The 15,364-nt window shown below is 41.1% G+C and overlaps 1 protein-coding gene across 1 annotated transcript in view; it reads right to left on the minus strand.

Annotated features, from left to right (window-relative positions):
* nek7 (NIMA-related kinase 7) overlaps positions 1 to 15,122 on the minus strand; it is a 69,222-nt gene extending 54,100 nt beyond the window's left edge. Inside the window, exon 1 of the mRNA XM_042515112.1 lies at positions 14,736 to 15,122. The gene's annotated coding sequence lies outside the window, so the exon portion shown is untranslated. The remainder of the gene's footprint in view (positions 1 to 14,735) is intronic.
* Positions 15,123 to 15,364: the final 242 nt, after the last annotated feature.

The raw sequence follows: 15,364 nt of genomic DNA on the forward strand, positions 1-15,364 counted from the left end.
TCAGTAATCCCATTAACAACACTGGACTCTCCTCTTTCTTCATCTGCTTGTGTCTGCCCGCAAGTGCACACCTGCACGTTTATATCCCCTCCTCTCTTAGATTTCCCTTTGCTTTTTAACCACTATGTATAGTAAAGATGTCCACCATTGAGAGAAGAACTCAAGGACATGCAGGTGTCAACCACTCTCCTCCCCTTTCTCCTTCTCCCTCGCTCTTGTCCTCCCCACCTCCTCCCCTTCCTTCTCCTCTGTGCTCTGTTGCTCCTGTGTGTTGTCGACACGAGCTGGCACGTGGCTAAAAGCCCAGGCCACCTCTCTGCTCTATTGTCCTGCCCACTCCACAGCAGCACTGACGTCTCTCTTGTGGCGAGGGGCCCTTTGTTGCCAGCCTGTCACTTCAGCAGGTGCCTTACAGCAAAAGGCAGGAGCCAGCCAGCCAGCCATCCAGCCAGCCAGCCCGCGCCGCTTCGTTAGTGCGGCACACCGTTTGATGTGCTTATTTCATCAGCCGGAGACGGCAGCCAAGGAGGATGCTAATAATCACTTGAAAAACAAAAACATTCCACTCAGGCTTGTAAAAGATAAACTCCAATTTCAATGATAAAAGAAGAGTGACAGCCAGCCATGGTACCAGTCAAAAAAAAGACCGCCAGCCACACTACCCCTCGCTCTTTTTTCCTTGCCACCCCCCTTCTCCTAGGTGAAACCAATTCATACTGTCAATCACAGAGAATAAACAAGGTATATTGACAAATTGCTGACTGTGTAAGGGAAGATAAAAACGTGTGGGCAAAGTATGCAAAAACAGAGCTGCATTTAAGACAGCTGTGTGATCCCTCAGAAACCAGCTTAGTGTGTGAAGGAGCAGGCTGTGTGAAGGAGAGAACCCCCCCAGGCGTTCAGGAGAGGGGACCCTGGGGGTTTGGGCTGTGCTTGCACACCCTCACTACATTCACAGCCCTTCAAAATGCCATATCGCCATCACACCTCAGTTAAAATAGAAATCGAATGCATAATATGTGAAAGAAAATCAAGAGCACTTAATTTAGGCTGGCTGATGTGGCTGCAAGTGATGTCATAGGTTTTTAGGATGTTCGAGGGACTAATCGTGGATGTAGTTCCAACTTCAGGCTGCAATGGTTTGAGAGCAGAAGTACAACTTTAGGGTTCCACATAAAGTTAAGTGCACTATTACAGAGCAAATCCTTGAGACTATTAACATATGCAGTAGGTGCACCTCAGCACAGCGAGAAGTAGTCTGATTTAGGGCTAGGACTAATTGATTATTTTCATTGAAAATTAATTTTCAGCTATTTTCTTAATTAATCTGTAGGTCTATTATAGATATGAAAACGGGAAAATGTCATAGTCACAATGTCAAAAATAGTCGTTTCACTAATTGTTGCAGCTCTAGCTCTCTTTTTTTTTGGGAGAAAGCAGTGTAGTTTCTGTTGAGGTGGTTCACATTTGGCAATTTAATGTGAGAATCCCCTAAATAGTTACATCATATCACTGTAAAGTACGGTATAGTGTGACCCTCTTTATTTCAACTCTTCTACATTGAAATACCTTTACACTGCAGCCTACCACACAAAAACACTCCTATCTATAATATCTCTTTTTGTTTTGTTATAAAAGCAGCTATTTGTGGTATTTTTAAGAGCACACCTCTCATTTGAAGATTTGAACAAAATATCCACACCCAGATGTGCACACCGCAGCAGCATGACAAAGAACCCAGGGCTTTAGGTTGCATTAGCGCCCTGTAGCAACAACTCACGGTCTTTCACAATGCAAAACAGAGCATTGCACAGCTGAGCAGGGCTTCCAGTGCTCCAGGACCAATAAGGGCTTTGTTTGTTAGCCATGTCACTGACTGACCACCAAATTAGCTTCATCACCTCCGGCACCAGGATATCGGATGTGACATTCTGTACCACAGGGCTGTGGTTCTGTTTGTGTGCAAAGCCAGAGGGCTTACAGTAAAAAATAAATAAACAAAGACATAAAATAGGGACAAATGAGGGAATTTCATGAAAAAATAAAATAAGTGAATGCCACGCTCACTTTTTTTTTGTTCTGTAAGGAATGTTTTACAGAGTCTAGTCTTCATCAGCACAGCCTGACTTTGTGATTACACCAGCAGGAGCTAACAGATGAGAGCATCATCAACTACAGTGTTCAGATTCTGAACTGGTATTACCCTTCACTGTCCTCCATTAATATCTATAAAGCAGGGCTCTATGCCAACTTTTTTCCCCAAGGAATACATGTGATCATAAATGAGAACATTTAGGAGCACACAAAAAAATTAGGAGCACAGTTTGAAATGTTCCAACACAAAGTTCATCAAACCATTAATTAACAGCCTTCCGAGATAGACTCGCCATACGAAAAATCTACCTGCTTGGTGCATGTTAATTCCGGATCCTGCTTGCGAATATCCCTCATAAAAATTAATTGGCCGTGGTTACCTAGGTTTTTTTTTCAAGCAAGTCATTTGTCCAGGACTGTGTGAAAAAGTTACAGTTGCTGAAGTTAGTGTCTCTATGACCCCCACACTGTGCTCCTGAATTATTTTTCCAGTTTGCACTATCATTTTTTGGCGCAATAACAAGTGAATTGCTCACACTGTAGAGCGCTGTAAAGAAGGAGAGGATGCTGCAAAAAAGATGGCAGCTAGTCATGGCCTATGTGAAAAAAAATGGTGTAAAAACAAACAACCAATGTGGCACAAGACCATTACAAAGAAGACTCAATACAGCATGTGTTATTTAAACAAGAAATTAAAGTATAATAGGCGTATAAAGGACGATTACAAAGGGGCAACCCCGAACAACCTTTTAATCTATCTTTATTCCAAACCAGCAGTAGTGCCTCCTGCCCTGCATGCAGTTCTGGCTGCAGCTGGGTTCCAGGACAACAATCAAAAAGCAGTGACTATTGACCTATCTCTGTGTTGTTTGGAGATGATGGGGCCTTTCATTTGAGTTTCTCATCTATGAAATATCCATTAAAAAAACATCTGGTGAATGCAGTCTATTTTCCCTTCACACAAAACCAGCAGTCGCTCATACTCCCTTCGAGCAGGTTTTTTTCCCTTCTCCCTGGATAGTTTGAAGCCGTTACCCTGCGTCAGCATCGAAGTTTGTCTAAGAGGAAATGACAAGAGCAAGATGTCCAAGTCATTAGTAATGTGAGAGGAGCAGTTCCCAGGCATGTCTCGTTACATAGTTGAGTGCTAACGTGAGGGCTAAGGGCTCGTGTTGGGGCTTTTCTGGGCCCAAGCCTTCTCGTATGCTCTGTGGGGGGACGGGGAGGGAAGAGGACCACAACCCCTCAGCATCTCCACGGTCACTAATGGAGACATCCAAGACCCTGAACCCAGAACAGCCAATGAGCAGAGAAACCAAAACACAAAGTGCAACTCCACACATTCATGTAACACGCATAAACTTAGATGCAAACAGATGCACACACAGAATAAAGTGGATGCATATACTGAATACGTACTAATAGTGGGCCCATGGGAACGTGGCTCCACAAAAATCAAGCTTGGCTCTGGCTCTGGTTCGGTTTCAGCCTGCTGCGGCTTCTGTGGTGGGCCCTGCTGGCTGCCGTACATGCACGCACACACAATCTTCTAACCAGATCCAGAGCACGTCTACTCAATCAGAGGTCAAATACAGTACTGTTGCTGCATGTGACTGTGTGTATACACCCATGTTGTTGTCACACTGCCAAGGAGGATGACTCCTTACTATGAAACCGACAATAACACAACTACTTTGGTTGATTCCAGTAGCACAATTTATCCTGGCTTAAGATCACATCACACAGAAACGATTCGGTTTGACAACATATGTAAATCAAAGCAAAGCCAAATGATCAGCTCAAGGTTTTCTTCAAGGTTTTGAATTTGGGATTAGAAAAATAGAAACTGTGTGATGATTAATAACAGGGGGCGCAGGCAAGCATGCATTGTTCGTTTCTAGACATATGGCTCTGTCTTGAAGAGGAGGTGTACCTTTGAGGAAAAACTTGGGACTGAAAATAAATCAAGAATAATGTGACTGTATAAAAGCCAGTCAACATTTTTGGAATGGGTACTTTAAAAAAAATCTGTTGGCATCTATTTCTATACTTATAACTCCTCTATTCCACATCAATATTCTGGGGAAAGAGATGTATATTTTGTCTAGTTGTGGCAAAGACGTGAGAAATTAGTCTTATTCTACTGCTTTACTGACTTTAAATTGCTCTGGATAGGCCAAGAGTGGAAGCCAAACACCTCAAAAATGTACATTTGGCCCCAAATTATTAAAAAAAAAAAAACAAACTTGCATGTGAGCACAACACATGCATTGGCAGACACAAAAATGTCTGCATAAGGAGTTTATTTTTATTCCTCGGGCTCTCGTCCTTCTTTGCATGAGTGCATCACCCGGCACACCGACAGAGCATCCCAGTATGTGTGCGAGTGTATGTGTAAGGAGCTGACGATCGGAGAATAACGTTACCCCTAAGGGGTCGCACCTCTCTCTATTCTCGCCCTCCTCCCTTATCCCTCCTCTCCACTTTGTGCCTGCAGGGATTTCCCTTTTCAGTTCAGGAGAGATGTCAGACCGGTTCCACCATCCCTCACACAGAGGCTGGACTCTGCCCTGCATTCACCCAACATCTGTAAAACTCCCCAAATCAGCCTCATTTCCAGAAATCAGGGCTGAGTGAAGCTCAACAGGGCCTCAGCTGAATCCAAATGTCTCCAACTCATCTTCAAACACAGCATTTGCTTATTTTGAACACAATTCACATTGCAAAATTAATATCTATGGACACTGTATTAATTCACTGACATGGAGCAAATCATGAGAATCATTGGCTAACAACTGGACCCCTATAGTAAGTAAACTCCACCAGAAATACTTGTTCGCAAGCACAAATTACGCTGTATCTGAATGATCCTTCATAAATATTTAGAGATGGGAACAGAGCCCAGAAAAGCAGGAAATAATCAAACGTCACAACCCTATAAACAATCGCTTTCATCCAGCCCATAATAGCTAATAGAGTCTTAAGCACTCGCTTAATCCTGTCATCAGATCTGTCCCAATCCGCTCTCAACATCATACAGCCAGTTATTTTCTTTCTTCTGTAACATCTATCAATCCAAAATCACAAAACTCTGCTTAGACGTCATCAATATTCCCATGTCTTCATCCTGTCATCACAAACAGCGAAAACAATGAGAACCTCCTTCTTTAAAATGTTCAGAGGACACAGAGGAACAAGGATTTACAGTGCTCACACTGCTGCCTGTGGTTTACATGTTAAAAGCCATGCTTTTTCTTTTATGCACTTTATAACATACTGTGAAAAAAATCATCCAAAATATTAGACCTTGCAGGTTTTGGGTTCATTGAGGCTCATTGTTTTGCTTTTAATACCATCATGTCCCCACACATCCATATCTTGATTTCAACTCAAACATGGCCAAGAGTTACGTCAATTCAAGCTGAAGCTATGCTTGATACAAATAACAAAAAATGTGTGTGATTTTGGGAGGGGATTTGGGTACAATGACCAAATCCAATTGAGATTTAGCAAATCATTGATACGATGATTTAAAAATCTACTTTGTTTGATACAAGTATAAATAAAGACCTTTGATGATACTTCAGACCAAAATTCATGTTATTTACTTGACATTTTAACCCAAGGTACTACATAGGAATCCCAGTGCCAGGTTTGCATATCAGAACACAGCTGATGAAATGAAAAAACAGCAGTTTGCCAAAACTGCAGCGAAAGATAGAAGGAAAGACAAAGAGCAAGAGAAATCGAAAGCAAAGCATCTAAACCAGATAGGTCCTCCCTGCCTCCTTCACATATTAGAATATTAATATTAATGAAACTTCCTGTCCCCCCCCCCCCCCCCCTGTTTTTTCCCCCTCAAACGATTTGAACATGAAAAACTTGAAAAGCGCAAATTCCAGGAGTTGCGAATCACAGTTTGACCCGGAGCCACACAGCAGACACCGACCATGACAGACTCGCTGTTCAAAGCAAGCGGGAGCTGCTTTCATCAGGCGATCCTGGTGTTTTTTTTACAGTGTGACACCACCAGCCCATGCCATCTGCCTTTTTCTAAAATCAGAACTTCAAGATGTGCTTCCTGCTTGTGCGTTGTTTTTAGGTGGGCTTTACAACCAAGGCCCAGCGTCACGCAGGCTTTTGCTGCTGTGCTGCTTGCTGACTGCTGTTTACAGCCAAGCCCTGCAGAAAGGCGCAATGTTAAATATTCACTGTTAAACTGTCAAGCCAGAACTGGTTGGGAACCCAGCCAGGCATTCACAGTGCAGTTGTGTTGAATGCCCCCCCCCCCCTTCAAACACAACCCAACCAAATCAATCACTTTTCCTCCAGCCAATCCAGAATCAGACCAGCCTACTTCCCTCCACCTACCACACACCCACTTCCTGAAATGCCAAGACTCCTGGGGACCACTTTATTAAGTCCTTTTAAAGACCTTTCCCTTCCATTCATACTTAAAGTTCATTAACTTTATCATAAATCCTACACACAAATAGATTAGCATAGATATTGTTTGCACTTTAAAGACACCTCTGCTCTTGGCCTGAGTAAGTTGCCGCTAACTCCTGATGCCTGACTTCAGACATCTGTAAAATATTTTTATTCGGTGCCCCACTACCGCACTGGCAAAGGTCTCTCATCCTTGGCTTGGCAGGACTTCTGACAGAGCCAGCCGGCAGCGCCATACAGGCCTAACCCCTGCTGCTGCAGCTTCCTGCTGCTCAGAGGGAGTCAGGCTGCCTGCCTCCCATTGACTGTGGGCCAGGCTGGGCAGAGAGGAGGAGGCTGAGGGGAGGCCCCCGGTAGAGAGGACCCCCAGGAGAGGAGAGCAGAGGCAAGAATGGGGGACAGATTGAGAGTCACGGAGGTTGAGCTGTGGGAAGAAGTAGTAAGGAAACTAAATAGGGAAGAGGAGGAGGGGTGGTAAGCATAAGAAGTGTCTTAAGATGGGAGGCAGAAATACGGGAAAGAGGAGAGATGGGTGGCGTGGAAGTGGAAAGGGAGCGAGACAAAGGGGCTCGAGGGCAGGTTAGGCAGCAGGAGTTAAGGGGAGCTTCTCATTATGACTCCTCTTCCTTCTTCATGCCCCCAGGCCTTGACCACAACCTCAAAGCCCCAGGCCAAACCAAGAGACCAGGGAGACCAAGGAAGACAGCTGTGAGTCAGGGTACAAACACAGACCGAGGAGAGGAGGGGGAGAAAGATGTCCCCCGCACCCAAATGAGGCAGTGTGAAATAAAGAGATGCAAAATGGAAAAAAAAATTCTGAGTCATTTAAGCAGTGTTCACATATAACAGGACCAATCTCATATCTAGATTTTTCTTTATAATACAGCTGCACAGTGCATTCATAAAGTAGGTTTACGTTAAAATTACTGTAGCCAATCCAAGTTAGAAATTGTACAATTAAAAGCTAAAAAGTACTGCATTTAGGGCTGGGCAATATATCAATATTATATTGATACTGTGATATAAGACTAGATATTGTCTTTTTAAGTGTTGTCTTTTCTTGGTTAAGGCTGCATTACAGTAAAGTAATTTGAACTGAACTCTACCAGCTCTTCTATTATTTGCCTTCACCCACCAAGTCATTATATCCACATTATGATTATTTATCTAAAATCTCATTGTGTAAATAATTTGTGAAAACACCAATTATAAACCCCGTGAGACCTAAAAAAATTGGCTTGATGTCTTTCAAAAACTTGAAAAAGGTGAAGAGCACCGAGCAACTCAGACGATATGACCAGCACAAAAAACTGAAAAAAGTACAAAGAAATTACCTGAAAATTAGAAAAAAGAAACAAAAAATAAAGTAAAAGAAATAAAAAAAGAGATGACATGAAAAAAGAGTTTAAAAATAATAATCTATTCATAATAATCTATTAATTTCTATTCTAATTCTAATTTCTATTCTAATTTCTATTTCTAATCTATTAATTAACTTGCAATTTGTGGTACAGTTCTTGCAAAGTTGCTCACTGCTTTTTGGCCCATGTTTTTAAAAGAAAGAAAACCAATTCGCTTAGATTTTGAAGGTTTTAATATTCTTTCTTTCAATGCAGCACAACAAAAAGTAATGTCGTTGAATGTTTCAAAGGGTTAACCCTAAAATATTGCCACAACATCCTTATCAAGGTATTTGATCAAAAAACATTGTGATAATTGATTTTGTCCATGTCCCACAGCCCTTACGGCATAAATAAAATATAGCCCAAATTAAAGTTGTTCTTTTAATAGTTCTCTATGATATTTTGTATAGTAGTGTCCCATAATATTTTGTACAATATCCATGTAGAGGAGTGTTTGTGTGGAACAGTAAACAATATGGAGGATTTGAAACAGATAAAATTTTGATATCCCCAGCATGAACGAAATATGATGTTTTAATGAATCAACCTTCTTTTCAACTCCTCCTCTCTCCTCCAGTGGATGCACAATGACATCAAGATTATCATTAATTGAAACTGCTCTCAGTAGCACGTCAGGAGCTTCAAACACTGTGCGTTACATATATTTTCAGGACTATAAAGAAGCGCACTGAGGCAATGTCAGCAGCTGGTATACACAGAATGCAATGGGTTACAATAAAGAAAGAATCTGGCTTTACAAAACCGATACTGATCAATTAATAAACGCCTCACGTCACAGGAAAAGCAAAAGTAACAGAATGTAAAAGAAAAAAAGAGTGCAGTGAAATGTCCCTGGCTTTTCACACTGAAAAGGGGGAGGGTAAAAACAGACAAGTCTGTCAAAACAAGATGCTCTCACACAAATTTGCTCTCTTCTGCAGCAAATCCCGTGTGAAACATTAAGGCTCATTTGTGATGAAGTTGGAACAAACGCCCATAGCACAGTCAGCAAGCAACACACACACACACACACACACAAAATCTTCCTCCCTCATTCTGTTCATGAGTGCAAATTCATTCTGCTTTTGTCTCATCTCATGACAAATGCATACTGTCACTGTCACTGATGTGGTGTTTACAGTGGCATATAGCATCTTGTAATTATTCTGTGAAAGTGAATTTGTATCCTGAGGGATTTGTATTTTTGCGTGTGGATAATCAAAAGCGATAGAGAGGGAGAGGGGACGATTGGAGAGTGATCTCCGATAAAAAAGGAGGATGCAGTTTGAGAGCCATATTTCCAGCACAGTTCACAATATGCCAACACGCATTTGGTGGCTTTGTTTAGATGGCAACAAACAGCCGCTTATTCCTCAATTTGAACTAACCTAGAGAAACAGTTCATGTATAATAGGTATTGGATATCTTCAGTATAATGCAGTCAGTCTACAAATAGCCTGACTAAATGGCTCTTTATGTCGACTGTCACGGATTGCAAAGGTTGGTAAAATGCTGACTCTCAAACAACAAAGACCTGCTAAATTAAAAAAAAATAAAAAATTAGAAAAAGAGTCAGTGTAACAAACTGTAACAGCTACACTGTGCAACTATTTCAGTCAAGTAAGTATCTCAAAATAATTCAAACAGTGTAATATATCTGCCAATACATCAAAATTATTGAAATGTTCACCCACATTCTGTGTAACTTAACAATATTTTTTTAAGTGGGCCTTGTTTTAACCTTCCCAGTGTGCACTTTGGTATGGCAGGCATAGAAGCTATTTATTTCTTTATCTTTTTATAATCTCTTTTTCTGCTTCTTGCCTCTCTACTGTATGTGGAAAAACTGCCTTTTATGGTACTGCTTTAATTAATCCATTAATATAATAAGTTCATAACTCCATGATATATAAATAGAGTTTATTAAGAGAGAGGTTTCAAAGCTGAAAATAAAAAAAAAAACAAATAAAAAAGACAGCATGAATAAAATCTTTTTTTTTCCCCGACACCCTTTGTAGTAAAATAAACCACCAATATTGTGTGGTCATGGCATGAGCTGACCAAGGGGCACTGAAAGCGTTTCATGAACTCGAAATGGGGTCCTAGGTCAGTAATTTTTGTGTTTGCATGTCTTTGAAGTCTGTTTCCCCCCAGAGCACTCCAGAGCCCATTGAGAAAAGGCATCAATGCCACAGAGAAATTGAGAACTTTCACGTGACACGGGGAGCCGCGAGGCATCCTCCAAGGATATTTGAATGCTTGAAACATCAGTGACCCTTCATAAGATAGAAGGGAGATGGATATGAAAAAATATTGACTGGCTGGCTGTTTGAGGGGAGTATAAGGAGCTGCTCAGACAGCCCACTCTCATTGCCAAAGACCTTACTCTAAACTCTAACCAAAACTGAGCCTGGAAAGGAAAGACTCAATTCTAAATTCTTCTGGGGAAGGCATCAAGCTTTTATTTTCTTTTTCTTGTTTTTTTTTTTTATTATTATTATTAATACAGCATCTAATCACAAAGAAAGTAAACCACACGAGCCTATATCCTAAGTAGTGATCTGCTACCTTTGCCAGCACCATTTCTGTACGATGCTTAGCCGAGGTCTTTGACATCATGCAAAAGACAGTGTTTAATGTAGCTCAAAAATGGCCTAAGGAGGCATCTTCCTTTAAATATGCTTTGCGAATGAAAAAAAAAACAGAGCTAACATTTTTTTGTTCTTGTGAAACCCAAAGGCAAGATGACTGTTAAAGTGGTCAGATGACAAATGTCTCATCTGATCTTTAATCCAGCAGAGGGGCCAGCTCCAGGGCTAAAACAGGAAACTCTCACAGGATAGAGCGATTCGGTAAATTCCACTGTGCTAAATCACTGCTTTGGGTGCAGCAGATTCCTCCACACCAATGAATGGCATTTTAGGTCTCACTCTGAAGGCCTCAGAAGTAGAAAGTCTGGCTTAAGAATTATTTTTGGGGCATTTTTACCTTTAATGACAGGACAGCTAGACAGATAAAGTGGAAGAGAGAGAGGGAATGACACGGAGCAAAGGACCACAAGCCAGAACTGAACCAGGGTTGTTGCAAAGGACTCAGCCTATAAGGGGCGCACACTATACCAGGTGAGCTAGAGGCCACCCCATCTTCCGGCCTTTAAAACAGCACTGACAGAGACAATGTGTACGACTTAGGCAGCAAATATATGAACGTGAAGCCAGGCCAACCTCTTGCTCATGTGCTAATGGCACATCATCAGTGCCCGTTGCCAGAACCAAGCAATCTCAGAACTCAGCTATGGGTCTGACAGCTATAAGCCTCTGAGGGAAACGGACAATATTTCAGGAGATGAGGCATAGCCGGCATATATCTGGACCAAGACCTGCTGTCCCATGCACTGGCTATTTCAGGTAATATCTATAAACAAATATCTACATATCAGGACTGCACCAGTATGACATTTTTTGCCATACGACAGCTGTCTCCGAAAATATCATGTTTTCATAATATTACGGCACACAATTAGTATCATTATTATCAGTTACAATTAGCTGTAAATGAATGAAAACAGAAGGGGGGATTTTTTTGAAAAAACACTTTTCAATAATTGAAACTTTGGGGCATTTTTAAATGGAAGTATGTATAAAAAGGCAGTCAAGGGGGAAAAGAGATGCACATGTGCAGGAGAGATTCACCAACTGATTGCATTTTTTTCAATGCCATATATAAGTAAATGTGCACGCTATGATGACCGTCAGCTTTCATACCACGGAACACCTTAAAACTGGCATATCGCTGCAACTCTGCAGATCCGTTATACGAAAGCGAAATCTGCGTCAGATGGTAGCTGATTACGGCTGGTTACGAGATTGTTTTTATTTTTAATGACAAAACTATTTTTTCTATGTGCTTCTATTTTTAGATTCAATCAGTCTAAACACCCCTGCTATCACCACTATCTAGTTAACCGTTATTACCCTTATTAAAGCCAAACAATAGCACAAGGCAAAAATAATTAAGTTTTGCCAAAGCCTGTCAAAAGTAATCCACCTCTCAGCAGCAGAAATTCAAAGCGGGATATACTGGCAGAAATCCCTCACCACAGAGACTGATGCAAACATTTGGCAGCCATTTGCTGATCACCCGGTTCATGACACATTCCTTGATAGTCAACTTCACACAGCCAGCCGGTGTTCATCTCCATCACCTGATGACGCTGGCAGACACAAGCCTGTTGTCTTTGACGATAATCGAGTGTGGCAACACAGAAGTGAGTAATAACTGGGTCAACAAGGTATGTCAGTTCCCACTAACTCTTGTCTGAATCATCTCTCTGCAGCGTAGCCAAACGTGATGGTATGACGCCTGAAATATTTGGCTGTGATAGGCAGCGACAGGAACATGGCATGAGACACTGTTTTCGAATGTGTGACCCCCAAAACGGTTAGGCCCAGGAGAGGTAAGTTTATTTTACTTAGTTGTGTGTTGTGCTGCTGGGTTTTAGTTCCCTCTATTATTATATTATCATTATTATTATTGTATCTTTTAAAGATATTTTTTAATATTATTTTCATTCTTACTATATATGAGCCATGATAAACTGACCAGAACTGTTTTTGCAATCCGTAAAGGTTTTTGCAATAACCATCCTGACTCACAAAAAAAAGCAGTGAGTCACTTTCATCCTAAAAAAATACTTCTGGATTTATTTTTTATTCAAATAAACCATCTCACTGCAACTACCAGCAGCTCTCTTCCAAATAAACACTGTCTTCCAGGCTATAACTCTTATGGTGTTAAACAGCATGAAACAGACAGCTGGAGGCAACACTTGGGTCGTAGCTTTTACAGACAGAGATGGGTCAGAATTTGCACTTAACACAAACTTCAAATATAGTCTTGTGGCACAATTTCCACTAAAAATGATTTAATGGCTAAGAAACATTTGTTTGTTCGTAAGACTTGTAAACATGGTCTCAGGGTTTGGAGAAAATACAGAGGTAGCCTTCTGTTTGGCTATTGCTATTATATTGCTACATCAGTCAGGGTTGGAACTAGACATGACAAAAAAGCTGCTTAAAATACAAGATCTTACATTTGCTCCTAAATTATAACCTTAAAATGTAATTCATTATTAAGACATAATTTGATTAAGTTAAACATCTTTATTGCCCTTACTGAACATTTGCATTGGTGTGAAAATGTAAAGATTTCCTAAAAAAAAATACATAGTCTTATATAAGCAAGCATCACCTACGACTGATTAGATGTGTGCAGCTGTGTATTTATCTTCTGAGACTCTTCCCTCTGCCTAGATTTTCTTATTTTCTTCTTAATTTCTGTGTTTGAAACGTTTATAGGCGCGTAACCCTTTAGCGCTCATGTGAGGTAAGAACTTTCTAAAAAGCAGAAGAAATATTCAAATACAGTTTCACTAGCAAATGTTTTTACAAACAGAATCAGAAAATACTGCATAGTATACCTTCAAGGTGGAGATGTGAAGCCACTAAGTGATAGTGAAGCACAATCTTCCTAGAGAACCAACAAGCAACCGAATCAAAGTTAAAGTCACTTGCTTTCTACTCTCACTTCATGCAAGCACCCAACATACTCTAAAATCGAGTGTGTTTTTAATAAATAGTGCCAGGAGATGATTCCTCAGACCCCCAACAGAGGCCCGGGCTGATAGTTTATCTATTCATTATTAATGTTTATTTATCTTTTGACTGGCCCCTGGCCTCCTGATACTTTGCAAAAGAGGCCCCTGGACAAAGCAAGCTGAGTATCCCTGGTTTAAGGAACGTAGATGTAACATTCAATAGCACGCATACAGAGCCATGTAAAAGGTGTCCACTGAAACAAGCTCAGTGACTTTGAAACTATACATTTACCTAAAAGATCAAATAAATAAGCAGCAATTGTGATTGACAGTGGGCCTGAAGATTAATGATGGCACAACCTGGTGTCATCTATTGTATTAATTTGCACAGCAGTATGTAAGTTTATTTCTAAAATTGCTCCGTTTTGAAAGATCAACATACTTAAGTTATCAAAAGTAAAGGAAACTTGTAGGCTCCAGTGAATATATGTCATTGCTTGACTTGATGACTTTTGAGTATATTTTATACTTCTACAGACGAGAATGATAAACCACACATAAGTTGCACACAGACACTCCTACACTGCAAATGCAAACAAACATAAACCAGCATGCATGTGACAGTGGAGAGTACATACAGACACGCTCTGCAATGTCAGAGAAGTTAGCCTAATGTTTAAGAATAATATCGACGTAAGTAAAGCCGAGTAAGGCAGTAATTATGCAGTATACGTGTACAACAACATCAGCGTGACACTGTAGCATGGCATCTGTAAGTGGCTGTTTGGCTACTGTCATTTTACCACCTCACGTTTAGCAATGTCACTTGAAAGCTAAGTTGGGACAAAGCTGTTCTTTTGCAAACTGTAATTATAATGTTACAATAACACTGTTAGCTCTACATGACAGGGACGACTGTCATTTCAAAGTAGTGGAAGTTAGCAATGCGACATGCTAGTCGGCTAACATGCTAAGCTAGCTGGCGAACTTCTCTCGAAACTTTTTCAAGTGAGTGTCAAGATCGCCTTTGCGCTTGAAACAGTGAGTTTAAAGTGGGCACTGAGAGACTGTCAACCCCTAAGTAAGTTAAAATAAAAGTCTGTAATAGTTAACAAGTGGTTTGTTAGCTGTCCAGTGTAATGTTAGTACAAATTCATGAGTTTACTATCAGCTAACGGTGTCTCATATCTTACCAGGAAGTGGGACTCTGTTGCTAAGCTATTCCTTCTTCACGTTGAAAGTTTCTCCTGATGGTTATGGCGGTTGTCTTTGTTTTGACTTTCCCTTTTCTCTCCAAGGTCGCTCCTAAAAGTCGAGACTCGGCGGCCCTCTCTTCTTGCCTGAGCACCGCTGCCTGGGCGCTGGAAAAGTTTTTCAGGGAGAGAGAGCCTGTGCTGCAGAGCCAGTCGAGATGTGTACGTGTTCTCAGACAGCCTCTCCGGTAGCTAGGCCCCTCTCATCACCACACTCCTGACCCGTGTGCCAGTAATGTAAACAACCCAGCATTCCCGGAGCGCAGGGGAGGGGCGAGTGTCAAAGAGCGGAGGGAGGCTGTCAAATACCGCGAGATTCAACAGAGAAACTCAAACCCAAACCACCCAAACACCCTCCTTTGGACTTTTTATTCCCAACAAACGTGTAAGGAAAATTTTCATAATATTTATAGAGAGATGGGATCTGATAGTGAGCAAGTATGTTCATTATTGATCTTGGAAACCGTTGATAGGGACATCTTGACTCAATGCCCTCTTACTGGCTTTTTGTAGAGGGCCTCTGTGCTACCTTACACCATTGGTTCTCAATAAGGGGTCTGGGGACCCCT

This window comes from Plectropomus leopardus, chromosome 3 (assembly GCF_008729295.1).
Source record: "Plectropomus leopardus isolate mb chromosome 3, YSFRI_Pleo_2.0, whole genome shotgun sequence".
Classification (NCBI taxonomy): domain Eukaryota; kingdom Metazoa; phylum Chordata; class Actinopteri; order Perciformes; family Serranidae; genus Plectropomus; species Plectropomus leopardus.